The sequence below is a fragment of the Triticum urartu genome, chromosome 7A (assembly GCF_056163025.1).
Source record: "Triticum urartu cultivar PI428250 chromosome 7A, HENAU_Tu73, whole genome shotgun sequence".
NCBI lineage: Eukaryota > Viridiplantae > Streptophyta > Magnoliopsida > Poales > Poaceae > Triticum > Triticum urartu.
The window spans coordinates 736,172,247-736,196,034 of record NC_141879.1 but is presented as its reverse complement, the minus strand read 5'-3'; the positions used below and the strand labels follow the sequence as shown (position 1 = coordinate 736,196,034).

The window sequence follows — 23,788 nt, the reverse complement described above, 5'->3', positions numbered from 1 at the left end:
ATTCTCACAAACAAATTAGTCCCTCAACCAGGTTTGTCGTCAATACTCCAAAACCAAACTAGGGGTGGCACTAGATGCACTTACAATAGGGAACATCTTTCATTTTCTCTCTATCTTCTGCTGTGGTCGGGCATTGAGTCTGACTCAACTTCACACCTTGTAACACGGGCAAGAACCCTTTCTTTGCCTGATCCATTTTGAACTTTTTTAAAACTTTATCAAGGTATGTGCTTTGTGAAAGTCCAATTAAGCGTCTTGATCTATCTCTATAGATCTTGATGCCCAATATGTAAGCAGCTTCACCGAGGTCTTTCATTGAAACACTTTTATTCAAGTATCCCTTTATGCCATCCAGAAATTCTATATCATTTCCAATTAACAATATGTCGTCTACATATAATATCAGAAATGCTAGAGAGCTCCCACTCACTTTCTTGTAAATACAGGCTTCTCCAAAAGTCTGTATAAAACCATATGTTTTGATCACACTATCAAAGCGTTTATTCCAACTCCGAGAGGCTTGCACCAGTCCATAAATGGATCGCTGGAGCTTGCACACTTTGTTAGCACCTTTTGGATCGACAAAACCTTCCGGTTGCATCATATACAACTCTTCTTCCAAAAATCCATTCAGGAATGCAGTTTTGACATCCATTTGCCAAATTTCATAATCATAAAATGCGGCAATTGCTAACATGATTCGGACAGACTTAAGCATCGCTACGGGTGAGAAAGTCTCATCGTAGTCAACCCCTTGAACTTGTCGAAAACCTTTCGCAACAAGTCGAGCTTTGAAGACAGTTACATTACCATCAGCGTCAGTCTTCTTCTTGAAGATTCATTTATTTTATATGGCTTGCCGGTCATCGGGCAAGTCAACCAAAGTCCATACTTTTTTCTCATACATGGATCCCATCTCAGATTTCATGGCCTCAAGCCATTTTGCGGAATCTGGGCTCATCATCGCTTCCTCATAGTTCGTGGGTTCGCCATTTGTCAAGTAACATGACTTCCAGAATAGGATTACCGTACCACTCTGGTGCGGATCTTACTCTGGTAGACCTACAAAGTTCGGTAGTAACTTGATCTGAAGTTTCATGATCAGTATCATTAGCTTCCTCACTGATTGGTGTAGTTGTCACAGGAACTGGTTCTTCTGATGAACTACTTTTCAATAAGGGAGCAGGTACAGTTACCTCATCAAGTTCTACTTTCCTCCCACTCACTTCTTTCGAGAGAAACTCCTTCTCTAGAAAGGATCCGAATTTAGCAACAAAAATCTTGCCTTCAGATCTGTGATAGAAGGTGTACCCAATAGTCTCTTTTGGGTATCCTATGAAGACGCATTTCTCCGATTTGGGTTCGAGCTTATCTGGTTGAAGTTTCTTCACATAAGCATCTCAGCCCCAAACTTTAAGAAACGACAACTTTGGTTTCTTGCCAAACCATAGTTCATAAGGCGTCGTCTCAACGGATTTTGATGGTGCCCTATTTAACGTGAATGCGGCCGTCTCTAAAGCATAACCCCAAAACGATAGCGGTAAATCAGTAAGAGACATCATAGATCGCACCATATCTAGTAAAGTACGATTGCGACGTTCGGACACACCATTTCGTTGTGGTGTTCCAGGTGGCGTGAGTTGCGAAACTATTCCGCATTGCTTCAAATGTAAACCAAACTCGTAACTCAAATATTCTCCTCCACGATCAGATCGTAGAAATTTTATTTTCTTATTACGATGATTTTCCACTTCACTCTGAAATTCTTTGAACTTTTCAAATGTTTCAGACTTGTGTGTCATCAAGTAAATATACCCATATCTGCTCAAATCATTTGTGAAGGTGAGAAAATAACGATACCCGCCGCGAGTCTGAATATTCATTGGACCACATACATCAGTATGTATGATTTCCAATAAATCAGTTGCTCGCTCCATAGTTCCGGAGAACGGCGTTTTAGTCATCTTGCCCATGAGGCACGGTTCGCAAGTACCAAGTGATTCATAATCAAGTGATTCCAGAAGTCCATCAATATGGAGTTTCTTCATGCGTTTTACACCGATATGACCTAAATGGCAGTGCCACAAATAAGTTGCACTATCATTATCATCTCTGCATCTTTTGGCTTCAACATTATGAATATGTGTATCACTACTATCGAGATTCAATAAAAATAGACCACTCTTCAAGGGTGCATGACCATAAAAGATATTACTCATATAAGTAGAACAACCATTATTCTCTGATTTAAATGAATAACCGTCTCGCATCAAACAAGATCCAGATATAATGTTCATGCTTAACGCTGGCACCAAATAACAATTATTTAGGTCTAAAACTAATCCCGATGGTAGATGTAGAGGTAGAGTGCCGACTGCGATCAGATCGACTCTGGAACCATTTCCCACGCGCATCGTCACCTCGTCCTTAGCCAATCTTCGCTTAATCCATAGTCCCTGTTTCGAGTTGCAAATATTAGCAACAGAACCAGTATGAAATACCCAGGTGCTACTGTGAGCATTAGTAAGGTATACATCAATAACATGTATATCACATATACCTTTGTTCACCTTGCCATCCTTCTTATCCGCCAAATACTTGGGGCAGTTTCGCTTCCAGTGTCCAGTCTGCTTGCAGTAGAAGCACTCAGTTTCAGGCTTAGGTCCAGACTTGGGTTTCTTCTCCTGAGCAGCAACTTGCTTGTTGTTCTTCTTGAAGTTCCCCTTCTTCTTCCCTTTGCCCTTCTTCTTGAAACTGGTGGTCTTATTGACCATCAACACTTGATGCTCCTTCTTGATTTCTACCTCCGCAGCCTTTAGCAATGCGAAGAGCTCGGGAATAGTCTTGTCCATCCCTTGCATATTATAGTTCATCACGAAGCTCTTGTAGCTTGGTGGCAGTGATTAAAGAATTCTGTCAATGACACTATCATCAGGAAGATTAACTCCCAGTTGAATCAAGTGATTATTATACCCAGACATTTTGAGTATATGTTCACTGACAGAACTATTCTCCTCCATCTTACAGCTGTAGAACTTATTGGAGACTTCATATCTCTCAATCCGGGCATTTGCTTGAAATATTAACTTCAACTCCTGGAGCATCTCAAATGCTCCATGACGTTCAAAACGTCGTTGAAGACCCAGTTCTAAACCGTAAAGCATGGCACACTGAACTATCGAGTAGTCATCAGCTTTGCTCTTCCAGACGTTCTTAACGTCGTCAGTTGCATCTGCAGCAGGCCTGGCACCCAGCGGTGCTTCCAGGACGTAATTCTTCTGTGCAGCAATGAGGGTAATCCTCAGGTTACGGACCCAGTCCGTGTAATTGCTACTATCATCTTTCAACTTAGCTTTCTCAAGGAACGCATTAAAATTCAACGGAAACAACAGCATGAGCCATCTATCTACAACAAACTTAGACAAGAAAAATACTATCAGGTACTAAGTTCATGATAAATTTAAGTTCAATTTAATCATATTACTTAAGAACTCCCACTTAGACAAATATCTCTCTAGTCATCTAAGTGATCACGTGATCCAAATCAACTAAACCATGTCCGATCATCACGTGAGATGGAGTAGTTTCAATGGTGAACATCACTATGTTGATCATATCTACTATATGATTCACGCTCGACCTTTTGGTCTACGTGTTCCGAGGCCATATCTGTATATGCTAGGCTCGTCAAGTTTAACCTGAGTATTCCGCGTGCGCAACTGTTTTGCACCCGTTGTATTTGAACGTAGAGCCTATCACACCCGATCATCACGTGGTGTCTCAGCACGAAGAACTTTCGCAACGGTGCATACTCAGGGAGAACACTTCTTGATAATTAGTGAGAGATCATCTTAAAATGCTACCGTCAATCAAAGCAAGATAAGGTGCATAAACATCACATGCAATCAATATAAGTGATATGATATGGCCATCATCATCTTGTGCTTGTGATCTCCATCTCCGAAGCACCGTCGTGATCACCATCGTCACCGGCGCGACACCTTGATCTCCATTGTAGCTTCGTTGTCGTCTCGCCAAACTTATGCTTCTATGACTATCGCTACCGCTTAGTGATAAAGTAAAGCATTATAGGGCGATTGCATTGCATACAATAAAGCAACAACCATATGGCTCCTGCCAGTTGCCGATAACTCGGTTACAAAACATGATCATCTCATACAATAAAATATAGCATCACGTTTTGACCATATCACATCACAACATGCCCTGCAAAAACAAGTTAGACGTTCTCTACTTTGTTGTTGCAAGTTTTACGTGGCTGCTACGGGCTTAGCAAGAACCGTTCTTACCTACGCATCAAAACCACAACGATATTTCGTCAAGTTAGTGTTGTTTTAAGCTTCGCAAGGACCGGGCGTAGCCACACTCGGTTCAACTAAAGTTGGAGAAACAGACACCCGCCAGCCACCTGTGTGCAAAGCACGTCGGTAGAACCAGTCTCGCGTAAGCGTACGCGTAATGTCGGTCCAGGCCGCTTCATCCAACAATACCACCGAACCAAAGTATGACATGCTGGTAAGCAGTATGACTTGTATCGCCCACAACTCACTTGTGTTCTACTCGTGCATATAACATCTACGCATCAAAACCTAGGCTCGGATGCCACTGTTAGGGAACGTAGTAATTTCAAAAAATTTGCTACGCACACGCAAGATCATGGTGATGCATAGCAACTAGAGGGGAGAGTGTTGTCCACGTACCCCCGTAGACCGAAAGCGGAAGCGTTATAACAACGCAGCTGATGTAGTCGTACGTCTTCACGGCCCGACCGATCAAGCGCCGAAACTACGGCACCTCCGAGTTCTAGCACACGTTCAGCTGGATGACGATCCCCGGACTCCGATCCAGCAAAGTGTCGGGGATGAGTTCTGTCAGCACGACGGCGTGGTGACGATCTTGATGTTCTACCGTTGCAGGGCTTCGCCTAAGCACCGCTACAATATTATCGAGGACTATGGTGGAGGGGGGCACCACACACGGCTAAGAGATCTCAAGGATCAATTGTTGTTTTTCTAGGGTGCCCCCTGCCCCCGTATATAAAGGAGCAAGGGGGGGAGGTGCGACCGGCCAGGAAGAGGCGCGCCTGGAGGAGCCCTACTCCCACCGGGAGTAGGACTCCCTCCCTTCCTTGTTGGAGTAGGAGATGACAGGGAAGGAGAGAGAGGGGGAAAGGAAAGGGGGCGCCGCCCCCGTCCTTGTCCAATTCGGACTTGGGGGGGGGGAGGGGCGCGCGGCTGCCCCTTAGCCGCCTCTCCTCTTCCTCCACTTGTGCCCATGAGTCCCATTAACCTCCGGGGGGTTACGGTAACCCCTCAGTACTCCGGTATATATCCGATAACTCCCGGAACCATTCCAGTTTCCGAATATAGTCGTACAATATATCAATCTTCATGTCTCGACCATCTCGAGACTCCTCGTCATGTCCGTGATCAGATCCGGGACTCCAAACAACCTTCGGTACATCAAAAACTATAAACTCATAATAAAACTGTCATCGTAACGTTAAGCGTGCGGACCCTATGGGTTCGAGAACAATGTAGACATGACCTAGAACTGTTTCCGGTCAATAACCAATAGCGGAACCTGGATGCTCATATTGGCTCCTACATATTCTACGAAGATCTTTATCGTTCAAACCGCATAACAATATACGTTGTTCCCTTTGTCATCGGTATGTTACTTGCCCGAGATTCGATCGTCGGTATCCAATACCTAGTTCAATCTCGTTACCGGCAAGTCTCTTTACTCGTTACGTAATGCATCATTTCGTAACTAACTCATTAGCTACATTTCTTGCAAGGCTTATAGTGATGTGCATTACCGAGAGGGCCCAGAGATACCTCTCCGACAATCGGAGTGACAAAACCTAATCTCGAAATACGCCAACCCAACATGTACCTTTGGAGACACCTGTAGAGCTCCTTTATAATCACCCCGTTACGTTGTGACGTTTGGTAGCACACAAAGTGTTCCTCCAGTAAACGGGAGTTGCATAATCTCATAGTTATAGGAACTTGTATAAGTCATGAAGAAAGCAATAGCAATATACTAAACGATCAAGTGCTAAGCTAACGAAATGGGTCAAGTCAATCACATCATTCTCCTAATGATATGATCACATTAATCAAATGACAACACATGTCTATGGTTAGGAAACATAACCATCTTTGATTTATGAGCTAGTCAAGTAGAGACATACTAGTGACATTAAGTTTGTCTATGTATTCACACATGTATCATGTTTCCGGTTAATACAATTCTAGCATGAATAATAAACATTTATCATGATATGAGGAAATAAATAATAACTTTATTATTGCCTCTAGGGCATATTTCCTTCACATGACCTCCTTTAGCAGCGTGCGCACCGGAGCAACCGAGTATGTGGTTTAACCTATGACAGGGTATGCGCACAATGGTGGTGCGGTCACTCGGAGGTGGTGCGGAGGAGCCGCCGGGTCGGAGATCGACCTCAACAACCCCCATGGGTAAAAACCTAGCGCCAGCGGTAGGCGTCTTTTTGGCGGTGGTCAGTGGCGTGGATTCGACATTCCTATGTGTAGATTTGATGCGGCGGCGCTCTGGTTGGAGCAGCTCGATGACAGCATGATTTGCCGGATCAGATGGATGCGTGATGCACCGAACATTGGTTCGGTCGCATTTGGAAGTTGTGTGAGGCGCAACCCACCTCCCCCACCACTGCCGATGAAAGCCGTCGTGGCGATGCATCTAGCGGCGACAGCTACTAGGGGCGACCATGGCACACACGAAAACCATCAGCAAGATGGCGGTGCAATATTGGTTGGAAGAGACGAGATGGCATCTTCCCTTCCGGTGTTTTCTCCTTTGGCCGGCTACTTCTGTGTGAGTAGGCTGGCAGAATGGTGGGCAATGACTATGATGATAGACATCATGATGCATTATCTCCGGGTGAAAACTCAGGATCTTGCCTTATGGCTTGATCGGGCTGTATCAATGCCAATGCATTGTTACCTTGTTAAAGGTGCTAGTTCGAAGATCTGCTGTGTGTTCACAACCCTTGTTCTGACATCTGATTGGACTAGCTAACATCAGTGCGTGAGCGGTTTTTCCTTATTGAAGGCGTGGTCTTGAAGCATTGTGCCCTTTATCTGCTAATATATCGTCGTAGGTTTGGTGGTACAGCTTGGGAAGGTTTTTGCGAGGCGGATCTTATGTGGATGACCCCATTTTTGTTCCTTTTCTCTTTGTAAGCCAATTTGTTCAGCATTTTCAATAATTAATAATACTAGGTGATACCCCGCACGTTGTTGCGGGAATATTTTGCAACATATTTCAATGTGATTCGTTTTATGAAACATGAATATTTGATGTAATAATATAAATGGCTAAAACTAAAAATTACATATATTTATTATGTTTGATTACTATATAGTTACAAAATGTTTATTAAATATATATAGCTAATAGAATGATAATTCTATGTATGTTTGCATGCTGAGATGGGTCTTTTTTTCATGCATGTCATGATGAAGTGGCATGCTTGCATGTTGAGAGACATATGGTAGTGGAGGTGGGCCTTTTCTTACGCATGTTGTACGATGATGTGGCATGCTTGCATGTTGAGAGAAATAGTTAGTGGGGGCTAGCTATTTAGATATAGAAGATATGGTTGTGTGCATAAGCAAAGGCTGAGGGTTGTCCGTCTCTCCAAATAAATAAATAATGCTTTGCATCCATAGGTTCTAATCGCGACGAAGGGAGTGTGGGTGCATTAATTGCGCTCCTTCCTAGTATTGACCGCACACAAATCTTAACTACCGTACACATGGGTGGGTTGAGAGAGAGAGAGAGAGAGAGAGAGAGAGAGAGAGAGAGAGTACATGCATTGTGTAAAATTGAGGGGAGCAGCTTGCGTTGCAAAACTGAACGAGTCGTCTGATCCATGCAAAACCAGGTGAAATTAGTCTAGACTAGATCTAACGGAACAATCCTTTCTTTAGTATGTAGATCCAAGGTTATGCGCAGGGAGAGGACTAGTTCTACATTCCAAGTTGCAGTTTGTGATAGGAAACCTACACTGAGCTTGAGGAGATTCTTTTTTGGTCATCTTTCTACATTTATGACCGAGTCTCATCACACATTGGGAGCCACGAAATAGATACCATAACACTCAAATTGTACAATTAAAACACTCGACGTACCCAGTGTCTAGTGAGTTATATTAGTTGAAGGCTTGGACTGTTTCCACGCAAGAAATAGAAAGGTTTGGAATGTTGGGATGTTCGTCAACTGCAAGCTTCAGTGGTTCATGCATCACCGCAAAGTCATCGACATTTAGTTAAGTCTCACTTGCACTTTCTGAAGTGAAGGAAGGTTCCCTAGCGCTGACGCAACAAAGTCATCATCGAAGTTAGCGTTGGCATCCTTCAAGGCCGAGATGTGGACTTCAATTCGACGCGAAGAGATTCCAGTCTCGACATTCTCTACTCTCAGTAGAAACCTGACCGGTGCAGACGTGCCGAAGTGAGTACCCCAATCTGGTGAATGCGCGAAAAACTTGAAAGTGATAGTTAGTACTCTCTCCGTCCAGGTCTATTAGGCCGGCGGGCAACCCCGACGTGTATGTTTTTACTAGGTTGATGGCTAAAATGTGTTACTATTGCTGAAATCAAGAACCACACCATGAACACCACAAGCAATTACCATTGCACAATGTGCCTCTACCGGCATGACCATTTATTTATGAGTTCCTCATAGTATCCTTCTCTAAGCTCAAAAACCATGTCCCTCTCTGTGCTCTAAACGATTAAACCTTGGGCTGCCCACTTCCAAATAAAAGTTTCTTTCTTGATTAGATAGTTCCCTGGAAAATTGTCTAGATGCAATACATATATGTCCTCATGTGGATCCCTTTGTATTATTGATAACGATCAAATACCTATAAATCAACAAGACAACACGAGGGTCATGAATTAACAAATAGCAAATGTATAGAGCATTAGGTGTGAATTTTACTTTTTACCACAAAGTTGTGACATGGTGACAGCTGTTACTGAATTTGTTGTGACACTATGACAAGTTTTATCCGATCTATCGACTATAATTTACAGGCTAACATGACCGTTCATTGGGCACACAACCGACCGGACATCAACTCATTAGGGACATATACAATATAAAGTCCAATACTATGAAATCCTATATAAGACCTCTCATAGTGGGTAGTATCATAGACTAGTATCATACCTCCGCAACGCGTAGAAATCTAGTTGTTCTTTTTTTGTTTTTCAAACTATTTTCAGTTGACTCAGAAATAGAAAATGCGCAGAAATATATAATTGCTCCGCCTTGAATTACTTTTAGCAGAAATGGATATATCTAGAACTAAAAATACATTCAGGACGGAGGGGGTACTTATCTAGCTATTGAGTATTGGCCGGTTGTATTTGATCGGCCAGAACTCTGAAATGTGATCCTTCCCGCGGTGCACTGTAACTGTAAGTACGGGCGGCGGCCTTGATCCAGTTGCAGTATTTGACCTTGCGGGCGGAAGTCGTGGCCGATGGTTTAGTATGGCTACGACGACGACGACTAGCTAGCGCTATATAATCCCCCACATAGCAAGCATCTCGTCGACACAAACAAGCTAGCTAGGGAGATCAGCATCAGCTGTGTCGAGCTAGGTTCTCGTACCTACGTAGTATAGCCACGGCTTACACAATGGCCACGGACACCGCCGCCGACGCCGCCGAGGGCAGGCGCGCCAGGGACGACGTGTGGGTGGCGGCGGAGGAGGGAGACATGTCTGAAGCCAGCGCCGGCCGGCCGCTGCTGTTCCGGACCATGAAGGTCAAGGGAAGCATCCTGCCACTACCAGAAAAACAGGGGTTGCCGACGGCCAAATCTATGCCGACGGCCCCCGTCGGCATCTATGGACCTATGCCGACGGCCAAGGGTAGGCCGTAGGCGTAGAACAGCCGTCGGCATACATCCATCTATGCTGACGGGGCCGTCGGCATAGACTAGGTCGTCGGGACCGCCCGAGGAACGCCTACGGGGCCCGTCGGCATAGCCCGGGCCCACCTGCCCGGTCAGCGCTGACCATTTGACGGCGTTGATCCTACGTCGACGGGCAGTAACGGCGGCTGTCGGCATATCTGTGGCAGAGGTATGCCTACGGCATAGCCGTCGGCATAGGCCCCTCTGCCACGTCATCGATCCGTGTGCCACGCCACGTCATCGATCCGTGGGACAACCTCCGTGTGTGCACAGATATGCCGATGGCCTTGCCGTCGGCATATGTTTATTTTACTTAATTTTTTAATTTTACTTTGGTTATCTGTGGCAGAGGTATGCCTACGGCACAGCCGTCGGCATAGGCCCCTTCGCCACGTCATCGATCCGTGTGCCATGCCACGTCATCAATCCGTGGGACAACCTCCGTCTGTGCACAGATATGCCGACGGCCTAGCCATCGGCATACGTGTATTTTACTTTATTTTTTATTTTTTACTTGATTTTGTTATTTTTACTTTATTTTAGTTTTTGTTTTTGCATAAGATAATTATGCCTTATCTAAAAAAACATACCCAATGGTATATCGATTGCCCCCCGTTACGAACGTCGCTATCGCCGTGTCACGGAGGGGGGAAACGGTCGACACGGAAGGAATTCTAGTTGGTGGGGGGATTCGGGGTGTAGCTATGTCACCGAAACATCGCACGGGTCCCGATGCATATGTGAAAATGTTCATGCATGCGTAGACGCCCGTCTTGGGGCTCCGGGGTGGGGAGGTCCACTGGTCAAAGCCCGTCCGTGCAAAGTCAAAGGGCTAGATCGCGTGGTCAAACACTACAGGGTTAGGCGGGACGGGGGCACTGGGGGGGGGGTAGCAATGCCACCGGAGCATCGCACCGGGTCCTCACACACGCGGGGTGGTGTGGTGGCACGTCTGAAGAGGCGGCACGTGTGTCCAGGGTGTGCCCCCCCTCACGGACGGCACCGCCGCCGGCACCTGAAGGGGGGAAACGGACGCGTCGGGTCTACACGGAGGGGATCTTGCTGTGGGTCTGGCCCGGATGTTGCTCCAGAGTGTTCCTATGGGCTGACCTAACACAACTGGGTGGGGAGGTCCACTGGTCAAAGCCCGTCCGTGCAAAGTCAAAGGGCTAGATCGCGTGGTCAAATGCTACAGGGTTAGGCGGGACGGGGGCATTGGGGGGGGGGGTAGCAATGCCACCGGAGCGTCACACCGGGCCCTCATACATGCGGGGTGGTGTGGTGGCATGTCCGAAGAGGCGGGACGCGTCTCCGGGGCGTGGCCCCCCCTCACGTATGGCGATGACACGACAGTAGACGTTCTGCGGTTCTGGCTTCTACTACCCCGCCCCGGTCGCCCGCACCGACCCCGCGCCGCCCCGCCCCGACTCCGGCCGCCCCGACCCCGCGCCTCCCCGCCCCAACTCCGGCCGCCCCGCCCCGACCCCACGCCTCCCCGCCCCCACTCCGGACGCCCCGCCCCGACCCCGCGGCTCCCCGCCCCGACCTCGCGCCGGCCGCCCCGCCCCGACCCTGCGCCGGCCGCCCCGTCCCTACCCCGCGCCTCCCCGCCCCAACTCCGGCCGGCCCTCTCGAAGGTGATTTTTTTTGAAGTTTTTAGTGTTTTTTTAGTAATTTTGTAGCTAGTTAGATATAGATAGTTAGATAGGTATTTAGGTAGGTATTTAGATAGGTATTTAGATAGTTAGATACATAGTTAGATAGATAGTTAGATAGGTAGATAGTTAGATAGATAGTGAGATAGGTAGTAAAAAAAATTTGGTTATATGAGATGCTATATGTTGCATACCTTGAAAAAAAATTGGTCACGATGATGAATATGTGATGGCGATGATGAATATGTGATGACGATGATGAATATGTGATGGCGATGATGAATATGTGATGACGATGATGAATATGTGACGACGATGATGAATATAGGTAGTAAAAAAATTTGGTTAGACGAATAGGTGATAATGATGATGATGAATATGTGATGACGATGATGAATATATTGTTAATGTTGTTAGTTTTTTTGCCTACATGATGCAAAAATAAATGAATGCATGTTTACATGTTTTAAATATGCTCTATAAGTTGTGATGTTCTAATTTTTTGTCGCGATGGAATTTGCAGGCTTTGTGGTTTCGCATTTCATTGGAGTGACCGTTGTCCGACGCGTTGGTCCCCCTGAGCATCCCTCTGCTGTTCGACTACTTCCTCTACAGCCGAGGGTGAGCTACAAGTCCATCTCCTCCAATTTTTCATATCACTAGATTTCATTCTCAAGTCAACTGACGTAACCTAGGCGTCTCCCGTCCGAAAGGGTTGCATCGATAAATATGCATTCAATTGCATATTTATCACCACAGCTCTTTCGGATTGTCCAGCATTTTCCATGGACAGCCCGAGGATGTGTAGATTGGGTATGTTCTCCATGTTCTACCCCGTTCCGAGACAGGATTTCGGCGACGCCTCCCCATTGTTCTCCGGAGCACATTCTCTCGGCTATTTGCCGAGACGTGTATCTGGAGAACAGCGGGGAGGTGCTGCCGAAATTTTGTCCCGGAACGGGGTAGAATGGAGAACGTACTCAATCTACACATCCTCGGGTGGGATTAGGACCCATCTTTACCTATTAGAGATGTAGGTGGATTAAACGCGGTAGAAACAGAAAATTTGATGTGATTAATTTAAGTGAATCCTTAATTATGTTGTGTGGGTTGCAAAAAAGCAGAGGATGGCAGATAATCAGTGGATGTACAGTGGTTTTATCGGTCGGAATCGAGTAACATCAGAGTGGATCGTGAAAACCGATGTGTATTTGAAGGAGATATTCCGTCGTCCAATGAGAATTATCCCACCATGCCCCTGTGCGAGATGTGCCAGACATCACCGTAGAAATCAGACGGACATGAGTGAGCACCTTCGCACGCACGGATATATGCCAAACTTTGACATGCTGCCGATAAACATATCCGAGCAGGACCGTGGTAGAGAGGAGGTGATGCGACAACGCATCGATGGATATGAGGACGACGGGGTCAGGATCATTTAGAGACTTGTGTGTGGTGCTTTTCTATATGCTTATGCTTATGTTGGTTGTGATGATGATCATTTAGAGACTTGTGTGTGTGTGATGATGCTTATGCATACGTTCTTTGATATGTGCTGCTGATATGTGCTGTTATATATGTGCTGTTATTTGAATTGAACTGATTTGAAAACAAACAGAAAAAACAAAAAAAAATCAGAAGCAAACTATGCCGACGGTTATGCCGTCGGCATAGGACTGGCGTGAGCTCCCAGTTGCTGACGCGTGGCACCTATGCCGACGGCATAGTCGTCGGCATAGCTTTTAAACTAAGCCGACGGCTATGCCGTCGGCATAGGGTGCCACGCGTCAGCAACTGGGAGCTCTGTGGCACACCTATGCCGATGGCCTGGCCGTCGGCGTACGTTTTGACTAAGCCGACGGCCAGGCCGTCGGCATAGGGGTGCCACGTGGCGTCCTACGGCTGGCCTAACTTAACAGTGGCCGCCGTTACGCGTGATTGTTGCCGACAGCCAGGGCCGTCGGCATAGATGTATGGCCCGCGTCGGCGTAGCATATATGCCGATGGCTTTTCTATGCCGACGGCCACCCTGGCTGTGCCGACGCATATGTTGCCGACGGCCCTATGCCGACGGGGGCCGTCGGCATAGGTCTATCCCGACGGGACTCAGGGCTATGCCGACGGCCGTCGGCATAGGGGGCGATTCCGGTAGTGTGCATCCTTATAGGTCAGTTTGCGCGTGTCCATTCTGACATGCATGCTCTTTTTATTTCCTTCTATGAGTACTCCGATCTTATTATTATTATAAGATATTCCAATTTTTTTGAATCGGATATATATAGACTGGTGGTAGTGTGTTTATTCATTCATTTCAGTCTGTATATAGTTCATCTTAAAATACCCGAAATGTCCTATAATTGGATATGGAGGGAGTAGTATGATCCAGTCCTACACTTCCGAATTTGAATACTTACGACCGTCTTTGCAACAACAACAGGTTCTTGATTCTGGAGCGCTTGTCGCTATCGTCGCCTTCTTCGCGTGGCGAGTAGAGCACAGGAACCACGATGGCATGTGGCTCTGGGCCACGTCCATGGTCGCGGACGCCTGGTTCGGTTTCTCATGGCTCCTCAACCATCTCCCCAAGCTCAACCCCATCAAACGCGTGCCGGACCTCGCCGCCCTGGCGGACCGGCACGGCGAAGCCATCCTTCCGAGAATCGATGTCTTCGTCACCACCGTCGACCCCGTGGATGAACCCGTTATGTACATGGTGAACACCATCCTCTCTATCCTCGCCGCCGACTACCCCGTCGACAAGTATGCCTGCTACCTCTCCGACGAGGGTGGCTCATTGGTGCACTATGAGGCGATGATCCAAGTTGCTTATTTCGCTGCTTTGTGGGTCCCGTTTTGCCGGAAGCATTGCATCGAGCCAAGGTCCCCGGAGAACTATTTTCGGATGAAAACCAGGCCGTATGTCGGGGGTATGGCAGGAGAGTTCATGAGTGATCACAGGCGTGTGCGCAGAGAATATGGTGAGTTCAAGGTGAGAATAGATTCCCTTTCTACAACCATCCGCCGACGATCTGATGCCTACAACAAAGGCGATGATGGTGTACATGCCACTTGGATGGCTGATGGGACACAATGGGCGTGTACATGGATTGAGCAAACTGACAATCATCGAAGAGGACAACATGCTGGAATTGTTAAGGTAAACGATCTACTGTTTGTTAGTTCAGGTCAAAGTTATAAGCCGCACCTTTTGAATTCCTCTAAATTTATGAATCTAGCTAGATCCCAGTCTCAAATCTCAGTCCACGTGCTACACGTTGATTTGGTGGCTTTAGACACAAAATGAAAAGGATATTTGAAATTCTATTAGTTTAGACTTTGAACATCAGACCAAAACCCAAGGGATAGTCACATCTACTTAAGAGTGAATTAACAAAACTAGCTGGGTGATGTGAGGGAATCATCTTCAGTATGTTAAAATTGGTAATTATTTTTATTTCATGCATGCCTCTTTTTCTTCTCATTTAGCTCCATTGCAAAATGCATGATGTTCGACATGGATACATCTCTAAGGTGCAACTTTGAAATCTATTATATATAAGAATATCTGATCATTTTGCTAAGAAATAAAAAAGAATGCTTTTGCGTGTGTGATCCGCCTAGTTGCAATTCTGATGATCTATCATTTTTTATTTATCTTGCTATATTTACGAATATCTACCGGTTAAGACCTATTTATATGTAGGTATAAAGATCCAATAGACGCAGTATACTTAGGTAAAGTCATGCTAATATAGCATAATGTAATATGCTTAGGTACAATTATGTAAACCAAAAAGATATGATCCGTTTAGATACGACTATGGATTCAATGAGTTACGGCATGTTTAGGTAAATTATGAAGATATAATGTTTGTGATATCTGTAAGTATGTTATGTTGATCCGACGGGTACAATCTCTATATGGACGGCTACATAGATCTAATGGTTGAGATTTACTAATAAAGAGATGATCCATCCGATTGACAACTTTTTTTCTTTTCTTTTTGAACAAGCAAAGTGCCCCTCGCTTACGAGAGCATCATCTTGAAGTATTCTTTTTATCTTATGCGAATATTCTTTTACATTGATTTATCAGTTCATTGCATAATGGACAGCATTTATAGGTATCGATACATGTAGCGTTTACATTTATTTTGTATATACTGTTAGTTTAGTTATGTTTATAGATCTGACCATTATTACCTATTTATGTATGTCTATGTGGATCTAACAATTAAGATTTATTTAAGTATAATTACGAAGATCTATAGAATGTGATATGTTTAGGCATGGTTATGTTGATCTAACTAGTATGATTTGCTTAGTAGCAACTATGTAGATCTAATGACACAATCTGTTTAGGTGCATTTATGTACATATAATGCTTATGATTTGTTTTGATACAATTATAAAGAAATAACGAACGCAATCTGTTTAGGTACAATTATGTAGATTGGCTTTGATTTATTAATAAATAGATAGTTCACCAAGTCGACGACTGGTTGTTTTGTCCTTTTATAAGAATTTAAACCTTTTATCTCTATTTTTCTTATGTATCATGTTTTTAATATCTAATAGCTATGTTAATAGCATAACCCTCTATTTTGTGTTGTGTTGTGGTTTTAGTATATAAAATAGTTATTCAGTTGACCGTGCACTAGCATTTTTTTTCTTCAAATTTATTTGATTCATAAAAATGGTGGGACTACTATGCTCTTTTGACAGGTCATGCTAGACCATCCAAGTTGTAAACCACAGCTTGAATCGTTGGTGAGCACCAACAATCCAATTGACTGGAGCAACATTGACACCAGGTTCCCCATGCTCGTCTACATTTCCCGTGAGAAGCGCCCCGGTTATGACAACCAAAAGAAGGCAGGAGCCATGAACGTGATGCTCCGCGTCTCCGCGTTACTCTCCAATGCGCCTTTCGTCATCAACTTTGACTGCAACCACTACATCAACAACTCACAAGCTCTCCGCGCCCCTATGTGCTTCATGCTCGACCCTCATGATGGTCAGAACACGGCCTTCATCCAGTTCCCACAACGCTTCGATGATGTTGACCCGACAGATCGCTACTCCAACCACAATCGTGTCTTCTTTGATGGCACCATGCTTTCGCTCAATGGTCTCCAAGGTCCTACCTACCTCGGCACCAGCACCATGTTCCGTCATGTAGCGCTCTATGGCATGGAGCCACCACACTATAGAGCGAAGAACATCAAGCTTGTAGGTAAGGCCTATGAGTTGGGTAACTCAGACCTCGTTCTTGAACTCAATACCGGATGGCGCAATCCAAGAGCGGTCTATCACCCCGGTGTTGGTCGACGAGGTGCTCAACAATGACCTGGCCACCCTGATGACATGCGCCTACGAGGATGGGATTTCATGGGGGAGAGATGTCTGGCGGGTGTACAACATCGCAACGGAGGATGTGATGACCGGATTCCACATCCACCGGCAAGGGTGGCGCTCCATGTATTGCTCCATGAAGCCGGCCGCGTTCCTCGGAACGGCTCCGATCAACCTCACTGAGCGCCTCTACCAGGTGCTCCGGTGGTCGGGCGGCTCCCTCGAGGTGTTCTTCTCCCACAGCAACGCTCTCATCGCCAGCCGCCGGCTCCACCCTCTGCAGCGCATCGCTTACCTCAACATGTCGATCTACCCGATCGCCACGATGTTCGTCCTAGCCTACAGCTTCTTCCTGGTGATGTGGCTCTTCTCCGAGCAGTCGTACTACATCCAGAGACCATTCGACACGTTCATCATGTACCTCATAGCTGTCATAGCAATGATGCATGTGATCGGCATGTTCAAGGTGAAATGGGCGGGGATCACGCTGCTCGACTGGTGGCGCAATGAGCAGTTCTACATGATCGTGGCAACGGGCGTGTACCCGACGGCGGTGCTGTACATGGCGTTGAAGCTCGTCAGGGGGAAGGACATATACTTCAGGCTCACGTCCAAGCAGATGGAGGCCTGCTCCGGCGAGAAGTTCGCCGACCTGTACACTATGTGGTCGGTGCCGTTGCTGATCCCGACCGTGGCTGAGCTCATCGTGAACGTCACAGCCGTCGGGACGGCGATAGGCAAGACAGCGACATTGTTTTTTTTCACGGACCAGGCGTGGCATGTGGTGCTTGCGTTGGTGTTCAACGTGGGGACCCTCGTGCTCCTCTATCCGTTTGCACTCGGCATCATGGGGCAATGGGGGAAGAGACCAGGCATACTGTTGGTCGTGTTGGTCATGGCCGTTGGCACCGTCGGCCTCTTGTATGTCACACTCAAGCAGGATGGTCACAGGATGTCATTCCTAACCAGGCCATCTGGGTAGACACGTACGTACGGCCCATCTTTTATTTTATTTGTATTGTAGTGCAATAATTTGAGTATTTGAGCAAGAATGCCTTTTAGTGCTCGAAGCCTGTTCTTTGTTGGAAACAATAAATCACAATTCGTATTTCAATGTTTGAAAAAATATGAAAAAAGAATCCACATTATCATATGATTTACATATCGCAAAATTGGGGGCATTTTTCTTTCATCTAACATGGCATTTACCTCTTTGATGGCATTTACGTTGAAATAAGTTAACAAGTGAGCTGCATAAAAATGACAAAAAAAATCATGATTTTTGGAAACACTGAACCTATGTATTTAATGTTCATTGTAGAAAAATCACCGATTTTGCCTTTTTTTTTTCTTCTGTAGCTCTCTTGTTTATGTATTTCACCACTGGGGGAATATTGGGCCTTATGGGCCATATGAGGGGAGCACACCAGCCCACAAGGGGTGGCATGCCCCCCCTAAGGAAGGAGGCCTAATAGGAGAAGGAGGAGGGGGCTCCCCCCTCCCCTTCCTCCTCCCTCTCTTCCCTTTTCCCCCTTCCGGTAAAAGGAAAGGGGGAGGCCGAATTGGACTAGGGGCCCAAGTAGTATTCCTCCTACTTGGGCGCGCCCTCGGCGGCCTCTCTCCCCCTCCCACCTTTACATACATGGGGAGGGGGCGCCTAGAACACACACCAACGATTGTTAGCCGTGTGCGGCGTCCCCCTTCACAGTTTATGCCTCCGATCATATTCATGTAGTGCTTAGGCGAAGCCCTGTGCGGATAACTTCACCATCACTGTCACCACGCCGTCGTGCTGACGGAACTCTTCTACTTCCTAGACACTCTGTTGGATCAAGAGTTCGAGGGACGTTATTGACCTGAACGTGTGCAGAACTCGGAGGTGTCGTACGTTCGGTACTTGATCGGTCGTAACAAGAAGAAGTTCGACTAACCGCGTTGGCAAATGCTCCCGCTTTCGGTCTACGAGGGTACGTGGACACACTCTCCCCTCTCGTTGCTATGCATCTCCTAGATAGATCTTGCGTGAGCGTAGGAAATTTTTTGAAATTGAATGCTAGGTTTCCCAACAGTGGCATCTGAGCCAGGTCTATGCGTAGATGATATGCACGAGTAGAACATAAAGAGTTGTGGGCGGTGATATTGATACTGCTTACCACCAACGTCTTATTTAGATTTGGCGGTATTGTTGGATAAAGTGGCTTGGACCAACTTTACATGACCACGTTCATGAGACCGGTTCCACCGACAGACAAGCAACTAGTTTTTCATAAAGGTGGCTGGCGGGTGTCTGTTTCTCCAACTTCAGTTGAATTGAATTGACTGTGGTCGGTCCCTGTTGAAGGTTAAAGCAGCAGACTTGATAAATCACCGTTGTGGTTTTTGTGCTGTAAATAAGAACGATTCTTGCTAGAAGCCCATAGCAGCCACGTAAAATTTGCAACAACAAAGTGGAGGACGTCTAACTTGTTTTTGCAGGGCATGTTGTGATGTGATATGGTCAAGACATGATGTGATATACGTTGTTGTATGAGATGATCATGTTTTGTAAAAGTTATCGGCAACTGGCAGGAGCCTTATGATTTTCTCTTTATTGTATGAAATGCAAACGCCATGTAATTGCTTGACTTCATCACTAAGCGGTAGCGATAGTTGTAGAAGCAATAGTTGGCGAGACGACCACGATGCTACGATGGGGATCAAGGTGTTGAGCCGGTAATGATGGAGATCATGACGTTGCTTTGGAGATGGAGATCAAAAGCACAAGATGATGATGGCCATATCATGTCACATATTTCGATTGCACGTGATGTTTATCTTTATGCCTCTTATTCTGCTTACTATGGCGGTAGCATTGTAAGATGATCCCTTAACTAAATTTCTAGGTATAAGTGTTCTCCCCAAGTATGCACCGTTGCGAAAGTTCTTCATGCTGAGACACCACGTGATGATCGGGTGTGATAGGCTCTAGTTCACATACAACGGGTGCAAACCAGTTTTGCACATGCCAAATACTCGGGTCAAACTTGACGAGCCTAACATAGAGATGTGAATCATATAGTAGATATGACCAACATAGAGATGTTCACCATTGATGACTACTCCATCTCACGTGATGATCGGACATGGTTTAGTTGATTTGGATCATGTATCATTTATATGACTTGAGGGATGTCTATCTAAGTGGGAGTTCTTAAGTAATATGCTTAATTGAACTTAATTTATCATGAACTTAGTCCTGATAGTTTTTTTTTGCATATCTATGTTGTAGATCAATGGCCCGTGCTACCGTTCCATTGAATTTTAATGCGTTCCTAGAGAAAGCTAAGTTGAAAGATGATGGTAGCAACTATACAGACTGGGTCCTTAACTTGAGGATTATCCTCATTACAGCATAGAACAATTAATTATGTCCTTGATGCACCGCTAGGTGTACCCCCCCAGCAACTGCAGTCATTGTGAACGCCTGGCAGTCGCGTGTTGATGACTACTCAATAGTTCAGTGTGCCATGCTTTACGACTTAGAATCGGGACTTCAAAGACGTTTTGAACGTCATGGACCATATGAGAGGTTCCAAGAGTTGAAGTTAATATTTCAAGAAAATTTCCGAGTTGCGTGATATGAAGTCTCCAACAAGTTCTATAGCTGCAAGATGGAGGAGAACAGTTCTATCAGTAAACACATAGTCAGAATGTCTGGATATCATAATCACTTGACTCAGCCGAGAGTTAATCTTCCAGATGATTGTGTCAATGACAAAGTTCTTCAATCACTGCCACCAAGCTACAAAGGCTTCGTGATGAACTATAATATGTAAGGAATGGAAAAAACTATTCCCGAGCTCTTCGCAATGCTCAAAGCTGCGGAGGAAGAAATCAAGAAGGAGCATCAAGTGTTGATGTATAACAAGACAACTAGTTTCAAGAAAAAAGGCAAGGGAAAAAAGGGGAACTTCAAGATAGTGCAACATATTGGTGTAAAGCGCATGAAGAAACTTCATGCAGATGGACTTTTGGAATCACTTGATTATGAATCATTTGATATTTGCGAACCATGCCTCATGAGCAAGATGACTAACACTCCATTCTCCGGAACAATGGAGCGAGCCAATGACTTATTGGAAATAATACATACTGATATATGCGGTCCGATGAGTGTTGAGGCTCAAGGCGGGTATCGTTATTTTCTGATCTTTACAGATAATTTGAGTAGATATGGGTATATCTACTTAATGAAACACAAGTATTGAACATTTGAAAAGTTTAAAGAATTTCAGAGTTATGTGAAGAATCATCGTAACAAAAAAATAAAGTTTCTACGATCTGATCACAGAGGTGAATATTTGAGTTACGAGCTTGGCCTTCATTTAAAACAATGTGAGATAGTTTCACAACTCACGCCACCTAGAAGACCACATGGTAATGGTGTGTCCGAACGTCATAACCGTGTTTTATTAGATATGGTGCGATCTATGATGTCTCTTTCCGATTTACCACTATCGTTTTGGGGTTATGCATTAGAGACATCTGTATTCACGTTAAATAGGACACCGTATGAACTTTGGTCTAGCAATAAACCTAAGCTGTCGTTTTTTAAAGTTTGAGGATGCGATGCTTATATCAAAAGGCTTCAGCCTGATAAGTTTGAACCCAAATCGGGGAAGTGCGTCTTCACATGATACCTTCTACCACAGATCCGAAGGCAATATCTTTTTTGCCAAGAATGGAACCTTTCTAGAGAAAGAGTTTCTCTCGAAAGAAGTGAGTGGGAGGAAAGTAGAACTTCATGAGGTAATTGTACCTTCTCTCAATTTGAAAAGTAGCTCATCCGAGAAATCTGTTCCCGTGATGCCTACACCAACTAGAGAGAAAGCTAATGATGATGATCATGAACCTTCAGATCAAGTTACTACTGAACATCGTAGGTCAACCAGAGCACGACCCGCACCAGAGTGGTACGGCAATCCTGTTCTGGAAGTGATGTTACTTGACCATGACGAACCTACGAACTATGAAGAAGCTATGATGAGTCTAGATTCCGATAAATGGCTTGAGGCCATGAAATCTGAGATAGGATCGATGTATGAGAACAATGTGTGCACTTTGGTGGATTTTCCCGATGATCGGCAACCCATAGAGAATAAATAGATCTTCAAGAAAAAATTGACGCTGATGGTAATAAAGCTTGACTTGTCGCAAAATGTTTTCGACAAGTTCAAGGAGTTGACTACGATAAGACTTTCTCACCCATAGCGAAGGTTAAGTCTGTTCGAATCATGTTAAGTATTATTTTCTATCTTATGTATATAATCTTTTACTCAGATTTACTATTTCATTGCATCTTAGACAACATTTTTATGCACTCATACATCCCTAAAAGTGTAACATTGTTATTTAGTTTCTATATGAGCATATGGTTTATATTGATAATAAATTAAAATGTATTCATTTAAAATAAATATAATGATGTACATTTATCTTGCGCCAGGGGGCAATGGCTTGGACGGCGCGCCAGGGAACAACGGCTTGGACGGCGCGCTAGGGGCCGCCTTGGTCGGCGCGGCAGCAGGGGCTTCCTTCTCTTGCGCTGCTGGTGCTTCCTCCTCTGGCACGACTGCTGCTGGTGTTGTTGCCTCTGGCTCAGGATGGATTCGGGGAGAAGGGTAGATTAGAGAGATGACGTGCAGCTTGTCGTCGTCGAGGTACACTTCCACCATGTTCCAGCCCGTTGGCACCCTTGATGCCGAATGAAGTGCATTTCGGAACCTTCCGTTGGCGCCTTGGCAGACTTGTTGACCCACGGGGGCAGCTCCTCCGTCTCGTTCCATACACGGAGCATGTCGACCATGGTGTGGCCGCCACCATGGTGGGGAGGCGCGACGTCGGCGGCGACGGATCGGGATCCAGTGTGTGGGGATCAGGGGCAATTCATACTAAACCTTTATACTTTTTTTAAACTAAGTGTAAGATACTACAATTGTAATTAATATAATTTTTTATTACTTAACCACATAACAATATTTCCAAATAATAGTTATATTATTCATCGATATACAGTTGTAATGTATGTCATTGAAAATTTTGATTCTACAAAATTAAAATTGTATGATGTAGCAACTTTTTTCCTCATTGTTAAAACGATCTTGAAAATTTATTTTCTGATATTGCATATGTGATATATTGTTTACACATTTGCATATCTATGCGTGTTTACATATATCTTTTAATTCTATTGAATATCATGGTAGACATTTCTAAATTATATACATGCTAACAAATATATTAATCATGGTTTCTAGTGTATATTAGGCAGTCATATTCATGGAAACTTCTAGGGTATAAAAAATGTGAATTGCAAGTAAAAGAATCATCGAAGAAACAAAAAATGTTGTTGATTGTACTTCTGCGTATGATTTGATTAGCTAACATTCTTGTCTAGATTCACTTGGTTTGATTTGGTGCAAATGAGATGTCCTATAAGTTTCTCAAATTAAAATTTGTGCATTGGTTTAAATATTGGAATTTAGTTATCATAACTTTCATTATGATACTAAGGCATCCATCCTAAAGAGAGACTAGTGTATTTGAACTCAACTTCGCCAGTCGGATTGGTTTGCCTCTATGTGGTATAACTTATTAGTATGTGATGTGAACTTACACTTCTGCAAATTGAGGCTCTATTTTATGCATTTAATAAACTTTCAGATGTTCTGTGTACATGTATATTTTTATAGTATAAACTTTAGTTGGGCCCTCCTTTCTTGGGGCCAGGGTGG

At 44.8% G+C, this 23,788-nt stretch overlaps 1 pseudogene across 1 annotated transcript; it reads left to right on the top strand.

Moving 5' to 3' along the window:
* Positions 1–9,662: 9,662 nt before the first annotated feature.
* LOC125532409 (mixed-linked glucan synthase 2-like) lies at positions 9,663–17,997 on the top strand (annotated as a pseudogene). Its single transcript, XR_015610948.1, has 4 exons — positions 9,663–9,869; positions 13,813–13,831; positions 14,098–14,817; positions 16,386–17,997. The product of XR_015610948.1 is annotated as a mixed-linked glucan synthase 2-like (transcript).
* Positions 17,998–23,788: the final 5,791 nt, after the last annotated feature.